The following is a 13,717-nucleotide window of genomic DNA, read 5'->3' on the forward strand; positions in this document are numbered from 1 at the left end:
CCATGATCTTATTGAATGGCAAAGCAGGCTCGAGTAGCCTACTCCTGCTCCTAATTTGTATGTTCGTATGGTTCACTAATGTGTTTTAGGGAAGGAAGTCTGCCGTCCTTACTTGGTCTGGCCAACATGTGACTCCTGATCCATAATAATGAGGCTGACTCTTAACTGCCCACTGAAGTGGCCCAGCAAGCCATTCAGTTCAAGGGCAATTAAGGATGACCAACAAATGTTGACCTTGCCAATGATGCCCACATCCCATGAAAGAATACGTTTAAAAAAAAGAGTTGTCCTTCGCATTCTCTCACTGCAGGAAAATCAGGTGAATGAGACCCATGGTTATGGCAGTAATTGCACTGTGTGAAAAGGGCAGAAATATATGTGGAAGCATGCTTGTCCATGGTTCTCATCCATTTAACTAATCATTAGGAAGTCGTCTTAATGGACCAATTGTATGCAACTTTACCTCCACCCACACAAAATGACACTCCTACATCAATCGATCTTATATTCAGAAAACCTGTGCTTGAAAAGAGAAATTAAAATTATCTTGCATGTTACATTCAAAATCCAATCCTGCACCTTTGCCCTCCCATTTCACCCTCACGCTTTCTCCTTGACCCACCCAACTTCGCCTTTCCTCTCCCCTCTGTTACCCATGAAACTCTCCTCATTACCTTGGATCCGTTAAACATTTCCCTGAATGTGACATCTCTCCCCACTGTACCTACCCCATGACCATTCCAATGCCCAGTCTGACCCTGAACTCTCCCCATATTTTCCTTCCTGCTTTTGTTCCCTCCTGTGATTCACCACATGAGACCTTTCAATACCCAATGATGACTCTGGACCTACTCCCATACTAAGTACAACTTCCCGCCTTGACTATGACTGTTCTTTCCACCACACAGTATCCTCAATTTGACACTCAGGAGACGAGCATTGAAAGCACCAATTCGGCTCTTTAGGCCCTTCATTCATTTTTCAATTCCTGCTTTGACACAGCCATTCCCCTCCACTCGCTTACAGGATGACAAGACCCAGGACAAAGAGATAGTTTTGGCACAGTCAATGTATATTCCATCATAAAAGAAAAGTAGGGCAAACAAATCCAGAGTTTTGTGGATGACAAAAAACACTGAGATTAAGGTGAAGAAGGAAAAGTGTCCTTATGACAGATGCCAGATAGATAATAAATTACTTGGGGAGAGGTGATGGCATAGTGGTATTGTCATTGGCCTAGTGATCCAGAGACTAGAGGATGGGTTTGAATCCCACCATGGTAGATGGTGGAATTTGAATTCAACAAATGTTTGGAATTCAAAGCCTGATGACTGATGTTTGATAACAAATTTGATTGAATTTTTTGAGGAAGTGACCAAGAGTGTAGATGAGGGTAGAGCAGTTGATGTAGTTTATATGGATTTCAGCAAAGCCTTTGACAAGGTCCCACATGGGAGACTTATAAAGAAGGCAAATGCACATGGGATACAGAGTAATTTGATAAGGTGAATTCAAAATTGGCTTAGTTGTAGGAGACAGAGGGTGATGACAGAAGGATGCTTTAGTGACTGGAAGCCAGTGTCCAGTGGCATACCACAGGGATCTGTGCTGGGTCCCCTATTATTCGTCATTTATATAAATGATATAGGTCACTATGTAGGAGGTATGATTAGTAAGTTTGCGGATGATACAAAGATTGGCCGGGTGGTTAACCGTGAGGTTGAGTGTCTTGGGCAACAGGATGATATAGACAGGATGGTCAAATGGGCTGATAAGCGGCAGATGAAATTTAACCCTGAAAAGTGTGAGGTGATACACTTTGGAAGGAGTAATTCAACAAGGAAGTATTCAATGAATGGCATGACACTAGGAAGTTCTGAGGAACAAAGGGACCTTGGTGTGTGTGTCCATAGATCTCTGAAGGCAGAGGGGCATGTTAGTGGGGTGGTGAAAAAGGCACATGGGATACTTGCCTTAATCAATCGAGGCATAGATTACAAAAGTAGGCAGGCCATGTTGGAGCTGTATAGAACCTTGGTGAGGCCACAGCTGCAGTAATGTGTGCAGTTCTGGTTGCCACATTATAGGAAGAATGTGATTGCACTGGAGGGAGTGCAGAGGAGATTCACCAGGATGTTGCCTGGGATGAAACATTTAAGTTATGAAGCAAGGTTAGATAGACTTTGGTTGTTTTTGTTGGAGCAGAGAAGACTGAGTGGCGACCTGATCAAGGTGTACAAGATTATGAAGGGCATAGACAGGGTGGATAGGGAGCAGCTGTTCCCCTTAGTTGAAGGGTCAGTCACGAAGGGACATAAGTTCAAGGTGAGGGGCAGGAGGTTTGGGGGGAATGTGAGGAAAACCCTTTTTACCCAGAGGGTGGTGACAGTCTGGAATGCGCTGCCTGGGAGGGTGGTTGAGGCAGGTTGCCTCACATCCTTTAAAAAGTACCTGGATGAGCACTTGGCACGTCATAACATTCAAGGCTATGGGCCAAGGGCTGGTAAATAGGGTTAGGTATGTAGGTCAGGTGTTTCTCATGTGTCGGTGCTGATCCAATGGGCCGAAGGGCCTCTTCTGCACTGTGTGATTCTGTGATTCTGTGACCATGAAACGATTGTCATAAAAACCCATCTGGTCCGCTAATGTGGAAGGAGATCTGCTGTCCTTACCTGGACTGGCCTACATGTGACTCCAGACCCACAGCACTGTGGTTGACTCTTAAATATGCCCTCTGAACAACAGCAATGAATGATGACCTGCAACACCAGTGAACAAAAAACAAAAATTGACGATGTATTAAATGAGCAGAGTTGCATCTGCCTTTACCAAAGAAGAAGATTCGGCGCACATCCTGGTGAAAGAAGAGGTAATTCAGAAACATGATGGGTTTAGAATTGTTAATGAGGAGGTTTTGGATAGGCTTTCTGTACTGAAATTTGAAAAGGCACCAGCATAAGATATCACAGAGTAAGAACCCAATATATGATAATCTATGTGAGACAGAGGATGCCCCCTCCTGTCCCACTCAGTTCTGACCTACAAGATATGAACTCACATTCCTTAATCAGAGAGTTTATTATGTATCACAAAGAAGTACAAAGTTAATATTTAAGCATCAATGTTCCTTGCTTCTGGGCTCTCTGGGCCACAGTCTTTTCTTTTCTTCCTGTGTTCTGCTGACTGTGATTTGTCCTTTTCCTCTGGACGTCAGCCAATTATGACTTGCAGCTTCTTTCTTTTACCCCCATTGAGTAACAAATGACAAATGTCAGGTGGATATTGGAGAACCTGGCTGAATATAGAAGGCCCAGAAGGGAAGTGAAAAAGCATGTGAGAAAAATAATGAGAGAGTATGAAAAGAGACTGGCAGCTAACATAAAAGTGAATCCCAAAGTATTCTATAACATATAAATATTAAAAGGAGGAGTAGGGCTGATTAGGGACCAAAAAGAGGTTTTACTCAAGGAATTGGGGGCATATCTGAGGTTTTAAATGAGTGCTTACTATTGCCATATTAAGCCATAGTCTGTCTTGGCCAATATGATTGGATCAATTTGAGGTCATTGGTTGTCCATGCAATCCCAATGCTCAACACCTGGACCCTTGCAGGTGTTTCCTGTTTTTCAAAAGGTTCACATTTCTGTTACTAGCTTAATTTCTGCAATTCTACAGTTTCACAGTTCATCTTGTCCTGCTTTTTTGCAAACAAGCCTCATCTTATCTCTATCATTGTTTTTACATATAAGGTTTAAACAGAGTATAGCATTGAAAAAAAAATCATAGTAAGCAAGCATTAACACAGACTTCAGTATATTGGTGCATGTAGCATATTAATTTAGCTGTTCTATCCTTCATAAGCGTAAAATATGTTATAGTCTATGTCCCTGCAATGACCCATTTGAGTTTAATGTGGAGCCCCTTAAATCTGCATAACTTCCCTTTTTTCAGCATGGCTGGTTTCACGCACACACCTTCCAACATTGATAAATTGACAGATTTCAGTGAACCAAGCTTTGCAGTCCAAACTTGAAATTACAATTTCTGAAAAAGGATATTACGGTGTTTTTTTAATTTTATTCATTCACAGGATGTGGGCTTTGCTGGCTGGGCCAGCATTTATTGCCCATCCCTAGTTGTCCTTGAGGAGGTGGTGGGTGAGCTGCTTTCTTGAACTGCTGCAGTCCATGTGGTGTAGGTACACCCACAGTGCTGTTAGGAAGGGAGCTCCAGGATTTTGACCCAGCGATAGTGAAGGGAGTACAATATATTTCCAAGTCAGGATGATGAGTGACTTGGAGCAGAACTTCCAGGTAGTGGTATTCCCATCTATCTGCTGACCTTGTCCTTCTGGATGATAGTGCTTGTGGGTTTGGAAGGTGCTGCCTGATGAGATAGAAAAGCATAAAAATCTATGAAACCCAACACCAGCTCCAGATGAGATGCATCCAACAATACTGACAGAAGTGAGAGAGGATGCACTGGCCATTATTTTCCAGTCTTCTTTAGATTCAGGGATGATGCAGGAGAACAGGGGAATTCAAATGCTCCACTCCTGTTCAGAAATGGGTGTAAAGATAAGCTCAGCAACTACAGGTTAGTCATTTTAATTTCTAGAAAGAATAATTCAGAACAAAATTATATTCTTTAAATGCCCCCATTTTGTTATCCTTTCTTTCTTTGGACCCTTAGTTAATTTACTTAATACCTTTTTCTCCATCTGATTCCCACTATCGCCACATTCCTGTTTAAGAAACATTCATTCTTTTCGCAGTTCACTCCATCGGCAGCCCATTTTGCTCTGTTCTCTGTTCAAAGTATAATTTGACCATTGACATTGGTATATTTGGGCTGGATTTTCTGGTTGATGGGGGGGCGGAGTGGGAGCGGGCAGGTGCGGGCACAATCGCCGCTCACAATCGGGTCTGCGCTGACATTTTACGCGGGAGGGCCAAATAAGGTCCGCCCAGCGTACTTCACAACTCCCATGCATAGTGGGAGTGGGCAGGTGGCGACGGGCATGCTCAAGCCGCCAGGTCCAATTTTGACCCGGCGGCCTGCTTAAAGGAATGCCCTGGCAACATCGGAAAGGCTGCTCTCGATGGCTGGGCAAAGGACTGTGCAGAGGGGCGTTGAAGCTTGTGCAGGTCCGGAGGGTAGGCCATCGGGGCAGGCCAGGCCGGAGGGTAGGGCGGGGGGCCAGTGTGCCTCTTGTTTTTTTGGATGACTGCCTTGCTGTCCTCCTCGAAGAGGTGACAGCACGGCAGGAGGTGATGGTTCCCCATGACAGGGGGAGGAGGCCCCCCCACATGACGAAACGTGCCTGGGAGGAGGTGGCGGAGATGGTGAGGTCCCGGGACATGGTGCGGCATACTTGGATCCAGTGTTGCAAGTGTTTCAATGACTGGTTGTGCTCTGGCATGGTGAGTACCATGTTGGCATTGGTCATTTAACCCAGCAGGTCAGCTTATGCCCCTGCTGCCCCCGCACCCCCCAGCCATGTCAGAGTGCAGTAACTGGAATGAATCATTGACAGAATGTGTACTTTGCTGGGTAGGCCAGCAGATATTGCCCATGCTGAGGTCAGCCTGAGAGGGTGATGAAGAGATGTATTTTGCCCCCGCAGCATGTGTTACACTGAGTCCCACATGACTGGTTTGGGGACAACCTAGAGATGCTACACTTGGTGCAGTGTTTGAACTCGAGGACAACAGTAATCGATATTCCATTTTGGAGGCTGATGAGGACGCTGGTTCCTCCAGGGAGTGCAGACAGAGCCAAGCTTCTGGTACCTGTACAGGTACAAGCCTGTCTGTATAGGAGGGGAGGAAGAGAGGTCGAGCAACAGTAATAGGAGATTCTATAGTCAGGGGAACAGATAGGCGCCACTGTGGTCGTCAACGTGACTCCAGGTGCCAGGGTCCGGGATGTCGCTGAATGGCTGCAGGGCATCCTGAAGGGGGAGGGTAATAAGGCAGAGGTCATGGTACATGTTGGTACCTTTGACATAGGTAGAAAGAGGGATGAGGTCTTGTGTCAAGAATTCAGGGAGTTAGGCAGTAGACTGAAAAGCAGGACCTCTCGGGTTGTAATCTCTGGATTACTCCCAGTGCCACATGCTAGCAAGCACAGAAATAGGAGAATAGTGCAGATGAATACATGGTTTAAGAGTGGTGCAGGAGGGAGGGTTTTAAATTCCTGGATCATTGGGACCGTTTATGGGGAAGGTGGGATCTGTACCTCTACATCTACATCTGAACCAGAGCGGGACTAACATCCTTGTGGGCGGGTTTACTTGTGATGTTGGGAGCAGTTCAAACTAATTAGGCAGGGGGAGGGGGCACAGAATGTTAGCAGAATAGGGACACATCATAATACAGTAAAACAATCAAATCAGAGGGAGTACAGCTGCAATAAGTTTCAAGGGAGTAAGACGAGGCTGGATGGCCTCGACTTTAATGCCAGGAGTATTACAGGTAAAATGGATGAGTTAAGGGTGAGGATTGACATGTGGAATTGTGATGTAGTAGACATCACTGAGATGTAGTTGAGGGAGGGGCAGGATTGGCAGTTCAACATTCTGGGATATAGAATCTTCAGGCGAGACAGGGGAGGGGGTAAAAGAGGAGGAGGCATTGCATTATTAGTTAAGGAGCCAGTTACTGCAGTAAGGAGAGATGATATCTTGGAGGGGGCATCAAATGAAGCTTTGAGGGTAGAGTTTAGGAATAAAAAAGGGGCAGCCACATTGTTTGTTATAGATGGTCAGCGGGAAGATGGGGAGCAAATATGTGCACAATTTGCGAAGGTGTGTAAAAACAATAACAATAGTGTAATTACATTCAGTGATTCAACTTTCCCAACATTAATTAGGAAAGACATAGTGTTAAGGGCTTGGATGGAGTACATTTCTTGAAATGTTTCCAGGAGAACTTTCTCGGTCAATATGTAGAAGATCCAATAAGGGACGACGCAGTGCTGGACCTAATTCTGGGGAATAGAAACATAAAAACTAGGAGCAGGAGTAGGACATTTGGCCCTTTGAGCCTACTCCGCCATTCGTTATGATCATGCTGATCATCTAACTCAATAGCCTGCTCCTGCTTTCTCCCCATACCCTTTGATCCCTTTTGCCCCAAGAACTATCTCCTTCTTGAAAGCATACAATGTTGTGGTCTCAACTACTTTCTGTGGTAACAAATTCCACAGGCTCACCACTCTCTGGGTGAAGAAATTTCTCCTCATCCATCCATGGTGAGCATGGAGGTCCAAAGTGACCTCACATCAGCGCAGCAGCTGCCTGTCATCTTTGCAGGTACCTCTCAGGGTGCTCCAGATGAGGGCGGCAGCTCCTCCACCCCTCTCCCAGTGACTGTAGCATTCGATGAGGCTGCAATGACTGGGAAGATGCCTGCTGTGGAACTGGCAGATCCCTTCCAGGCGGGACCAGTACAGGTTCCATGGGCCAGAGAATTTCCGCCAAGGTCATTGAGGCCAACAGGACAGCAGAGTCAGGCTGTCTCAGTTGCCACTCCCAGCGATGGGGCAGCACCAAGACGTAGCACCCAGAAACATAAACATAAGGCACCTTAGGCAAAGCACGGGTTTATCACTGGTGTTTTTATGCTGGCTAGAGATGAGGTGTTTATGATTTGCTTTAAATTGGAATACCATTGTCATTTTTTTGGATTAAGTTTCTTTGCTTCTGATATTAAATTCAAACATGTGACCATGGCTGAGGGTGCCTCTTTTGTTTTGCATGTGTATGGTTTCCAAAAATGTTATGATTGCATTGTGGGACATTCAGTTTTATAAACAAGGCCCTTAGTTACTGTTCCTAACCTGGCAGATTTGGCACTTGGGTATCGAGTATGGAGCCTACAGCACAGCTTGAGCTGGAGGTCCATCTTTGGTGTGCTGGCTGAAAGTTCTTTGGATTAAAGCCTCCCGGGTGTCCCCACCTCCCTGCAGTATGCCCTGGTCAGCAACTACCCCCTCAGCATATCCCTGTGCCTGCTCATCCTCGGACTCACTGCTGGACTCATCGTGTGCAGCCGCATCCACTGCGTCGACATCTTCATCATCCACTGCATCCCCCCTTTCCAGTTCAAGATTGTGGAGAGTACATCATACGTGATCTGGGGGGTACAAGAGTGCAGCCCCTGAGCGGTCCAGGCATCAGAAGTGCATCTTGAGAATACCGATGGCTCTCTCCACCACATCCCTTGTGGAGGCGTGGCTCCCATTGTAGCGCTGCTCAGCTTCAGTCCTTGCATGGCTGAGAGGTGTCATGAGCCACCTTCTGAGGGGATAGCCCTTGTCACCCAGCAGCCATCCATCAAGCTAGGCTGGAGCACCGGAGAGCCTCAGCACCTGGGAGCGTCTGAGGATGTAGGCATCGTGGGAGCTGCCTGGGTACCTTGCACAGACTTGTAGAATCACACACTATCTGCACATTCATGGAGTGGAATCCCTTCCTGTTGACGAAGGCACCGGGCTCATCTGCTGGTGCCTTGATGGCCACATGTCTACATATAACACCCTGGATGCGGGGGAAGCCAGCAATGGTTGCGAAGCTTCTGGCTCACTGTGTCTGACTTGCCTGGTCCGAATAGAAGTGGATGAAGGTCAATACATGCCTGAGCAGAGTGTCTGTAACCTGCTTGACACAAGTATGGACAGCTGATTGGGAGACACCGCAAAGATCACCCACCGAGCCCTGGAAGGAGCCAGAGGCATAGAAGTTGAGGGCAACTGTGACCTTCAGAGCCACTGGCATGGGGTGTCCACCCATACAGTTAGCAGAGATCTCAGGCCCTATCATCTGACAGATAGTGTTGACTTTCTCCCTTGAGAGACGGAGCCTCCTTCGGCAATGCGCCTCAGTCATATTGAGGTAGCTGCTTCGCCGCTTGTATACCCTAGCAGCAGGATAGTGGTATCTTCTGCGGATCCCTTCCGCCTTGGTCTACCTCTTGGCCCTACGCCCCTTGTGCCTGTGCCTGTCCTCTCAAAGGTGGCTCCCTTAGAGGCTGAATGTGCACTCCTGGCCTCTTCCCCGTTCTAGCCCTCCCTTCCTCCTCAGAAGGGCTGCCTCCAGCGGACAGTTCAGCTCCCATTCTCAGGCTAATGGAAGGCTTCTTGAAACCTGCAGGCCCAGAAAAGATAACTCACTGCAGTGTGCTAACCTGAAGGTTAAAGTCCAGACAAAGCAGTTGGAATGCGTATTGAAGTACTGCAGATCACACAGGCAAGTTTCAATAACTTTGAAAAATAAATGCTTGACAGTGCACACTCGCAACCCCAGTGAGTCCTCTTATCCTGCCGTGGATGAAGTTTACACAAATGTCTCCTACCCGCCTGCCCAGCCTTTGTGCTGACCTGAAGATTGCATGGGCGGCAAAAAAGCAGCATTGATTGGGGAGTCAAGGGCCTTAAGTGGCCCATTAATTAAAGGCAGGCGCACATCAGACATCATCACGCACCTGCCCAATGAAATTTCGCAATGGCGCGCAGTGACATCAGAACGCTCGCCTGAGGTAACTGCGCGTCATTTTACGCACAGATGTGCAGGGCCCTCCCCTGCACGCCAAAGGGAAATTTCTGCCCTTTGTGTTGTAAGGGTGGCCAAGTTGTACTATTAGTAATGGAGTTTAACTGTAGACACTTTTTAATCGGAAACATTAAGTTTATTTACATTATACGCAGCTATACATGTGCTTTCAACTACAACTCCATCTCCACGCTGTCTACTGAGGTAGCCTGCACTACTCTCCTATTAGTTACTACAGAGCATGTGATCTTTCCTAACCAGTATTATTCTTAAAGGTACATTACACACTGAATAAAACATACTTACTATATTCCTTCCTTTTTAAATTGGCTATACATATTATATTTACAAGTACATATTTTTCAAGACAGCACAATATTTTCACTGGGTAAGGAATTTACAAAACAAAAACAGAATTACCTGGAAAAACTCAGCAGGTCTGGCAGCGTCGGCGGAGAAGAAAAGAGTTGACGTTTCGAGTCCTCATGACCCTTCGACAGATCTTGAGTGAATCCCGGGATTCACTCAAGTTCTGTCGAAGAGTCATGAGGACTCAAAACATCAACTCCTTTCTTCTCCGCCGATGCTGCCAGACCTGCTGAGTTTTTCCAGGTAATTCAGTTTTTGTTTTGGATTTCCAGCATCTGCAGTTTTTTTGTTTTTATCAAGGAATTTACAAGTTCAGTCTTTCAGGTGGCTTCCTGGTTCGTGTGGAAAGTTGCAGCTCCACAACTGTAGATTCTTTGTCAGGAACCTCCTTTTCCGCAGTTGCCTGAGCATCAGGTGCTTCGGTGGGCACTTGCAGTTCTGTATCCTCAACTCTTACAGGAACATCAGACATGTCTGACCTGGGTTGAGTATCTTCAACAGGAAACACAGGCCAGGTCATGGTCACTGGTGGATCCAAATCTTGGTGATTAGTCTCTCTCTTCCTTAAATAGTCCACATGTATACAGATGATCCAGCTTTCCACCACTACGTGGTAAGATAGAGGCGTAGTCACCACACTTATTTCACCCGGTAAGCACTTTGGTCCTTCCCCGAAGTTCTTCACGTATAGCGGCTCTCCCATGGTAAATTTCCTTTCACGACTATGCCAGTTGTGTCTAGTTTTTTGGCTTCCCTGTGTCCTTTCCACCTACCCCTCTAAGTTCAGTATTATTAACCTCAATCTCATGCTGAAACCATGTTTCAGCAATAACTCGGCAAGTGTGACACCTGTTGTTGTGTGAGGGGTCGTCCTGTAATGAAAAAGAAAGTGTGCTAGCTTGGTTGCTAAGGAAACTCCAGTTAATTTTCTCATGCCTGCCTTGAACGCTTAAATCGTCCTTTTGGCCAGTCCATTTGAGGAAGAGTGGTACGGTGCAGCCATTAAATGATACCATTGAGGTTGATAAACCGCTGAAATTCAGCACTTGTAAATGCCATGCCTTTATCAGAATTAACTACTTCTGGCAGTCCGTGAATTGCAAAACTCTGACATAGTTTCTTAAATGTAGTGCCCGATGTTGGTGATTTCACCTCATATACATCCAACCATTTTGAATGGGCATCGACAATGAGCAGAAACATTGTTCCCAGGAAAGGTCCAATGTAGTCAATGTGTAACTGCAGCCAGGGTGGCCACTCCCATGGGTGTAATGCAACTGTCACTGGTAACCTTTGCAGTTGCTGACTTTGCACACAATGCTTTACCAAACCTTCTCTTTCGCCATCCATCCCTGGCCACCATAAATAGTTGTGTTGTATGGTCTTCATGCAGGAAATTCCTGAATGGGAACTGTGTACTTCAATTAAAAGAGGCTCCCTTCCCGTTTGAGGAACCACTGCTCATGCACCCCACAATAAGATACCATCATGGCTGGTTATTTCATGTCTTCTGTTGAAGTACAGTTTCATTTCATCAGATACGAGCTCCTGTGACCAATCATATAGCACTTGTTCTCACACTTGAGGTAGGACTGGGTCCCCACTTGTCCAGTCTCTGATCTGCCGAGCACATACCGGTGAGGAATCTAAGAACTTTAAAGTAAAACAAGTTCCTGTGGAACTAGGATGTGCTCATCATTTTCTTGTAAAGGCAAACAACTAAGGGCATTGGCGTTTGCGATTTGATTGCCAGGCCTATATATGAAAGTATATTCGTATGCTGCCAGAATTAAGGTCCATTGTTGTATTCTTGCTGAGGCTATGGGTGGTATAGCTTTTTCCTCAATAAACAGACCTAGCAGTGGTTTGTGATCTGAAGTAATTGTAAAATAGCGGCTGTGTACATACTGGTGAAATTTCTTGACACTAATGATAATGGACAGGCCTTCTTTTTCTATCTGTGAGTATCCCTTTTCTGCTGTGGTGAATGTCCTTGATACATAGCCTATTGGCCGTTCTGCATCCTCGTCCATCCGATAAGATAGCACTGCTCTCACTCCCTAGGGTGATGCATCACATGTCAGCACCAATTCTTTCATCTGGCCATAATGCACTAATAGATTGGACGAATGCAACAATTGTTTCACCTTTATGAAAGCTTCTTTCTGGGGTGCCTTTCAAGATCAACGTTGGTTTGTTTGAATCAGGAATGCAGGGGAGCCAACACTGTGGACAAGTTGGGCAAGAACCTCCCATAGTGGTTGATCATTCCTAGGAATGATTTGAGCTCTGAGGCATTCTTTGGTACAGGTGCTTCTCTTAAGGCTCTCGCTTTCTCCTCAACCAGGTGGAGGCCCTGTAAATCTACCTGGTGACCCAAATAGATTACCTCCCTCACTTCGAATGTGCGCTTTTTCTTTTTTTGACGCACTCCAGCTTGCAATAAACATTTTAAGACTTCTAAGTTTGCTAAATGCTCTTTTTCAGTGAATCCTGTCACAAATACATCGTCTAAATAGACTACAACCTGGGGCAGTCCCTGCAGTAAGCTTTCCATTGTTCCCTGAAAGATGGCACAAGCTGAGGAGACACCAAAAGGCAATTGTGTATATTGGTACAACCCTTTGTAGGTATTAATTGTGACAAATTCCCAGGATGCATTATCGAACGCTAGTTGTTGGTAAGCATGACTCATGTCAAGCTTTGTGTACGTTGTCTGTCCTGCCAACTTGGCATTTGGGTCTTCGATTTTTGGAATGGGTGCCCATCCAATTTGGTTACTTTATAAACTGTCAGTTTGTAGCCTCTACAAATTTGGCTGCTTAGGTCAGGTTTAAGGATGGGGACTATGGGCGCTGCACAATCTGAAAACTGAACAAGTTTTTGAACTGAACAATAATGCCCAGTTTCTCTAGCCTGTTCATCTCAGTGTCTACTTTTTCTGGCAGTCCATATGGTACCGGTCTCACCTTCATGAAGCGAGGGGCTGCTTCTGGATCCACATAAATCTTGGCCTGCAGGTCCCGAATTTTTCCCAGTTTGCCTTTGAAAATGGTGGCATACTTTCTAAGTAGCTCTGGTAGCCCACGTGTTCTAAACTGGAAAATTTCAGACAATTCTAACTCACACCAATTTTGTCTCCATCACGGGTAGCTGTGCCTATTGGCTTCCATAATGGACAATAACTCTACTTATGCCTTTTACTTGAATGTCTTCACCTATATATTTTTTAGTGTGGCATCTATTTGTTCTAAACTTAATTTTGTTTACCATTATTCAAATATCTGAAGGTATGTTCCCCAATTGCTGTAGTGGATGCTCCCGTGTGCCCTTCCATTTTAACAGGTTTGCCTTTTACTTTCACTGTGACAAATATTGGTTCTGTCTTTCCAATTTTCAGAATAAACAATGAGTAAATGTTAGAATTTGCTGCTTTAGGCTCCTTTACATTGTAGAATTCATTGGGCTTCTTCATTTATCTACAAGCCTGCTAAATCTGTTCTTGCACTGCCTCATTATATGTCCATTTCTGTGACAGTAATGGTATTCAATTTTTTTTAAACTGCCAATCACTAAAAGACTCTTTCCACCTCTATTAGAATTATTCTTCGATCTTGCTGCGAGATTATTTTTCTTTATTCTTCAGCTAGCGGGGGCTGTTTCCCACTTCTCAGCAGAATCTCACTTTTTGCACCTTTTTGCTTGAGGTTTCCTGCCTGGTGTGGAGGACAGCATCATTTTGCACACCCTATATTGCTTTTGAAAATCTTACTGTGCTTTCCATGGCCAGTGTTA

The 13,717-nt window shown here is 45.4% G+C and overlaps 1 protein-coding gene across 1 annotated transcript in view; it reads left to right on the forward strand.

Annotated features, from left to right (window-relative positions):
- Nucleotides 1-13,717, forward strand: part of LOC121278115 (dynein heavy chain 8, axonemal-like) — a 1,831,678-nt gene that overhangs the window by 1,276,059 nt on the left and 541,902 nt on the right. The gene's annotated exons all lie outside the window — the stretch shown is intronic.

This window comes from Carcharodon carcharias, chromosome 5 (genome assembly GCF_017639515.1).
Source record: "Carcharodon carcharias isolate sCarCar2 chromosome 5, sCarCar2.pri, whole genome shotgun sequence".
NCBI lineage: Eukaryota > Metazoa > Chordata > Chondrichthyes > Lamniformes > Lamnidae > Carcharodon > Carcharodon carcharias.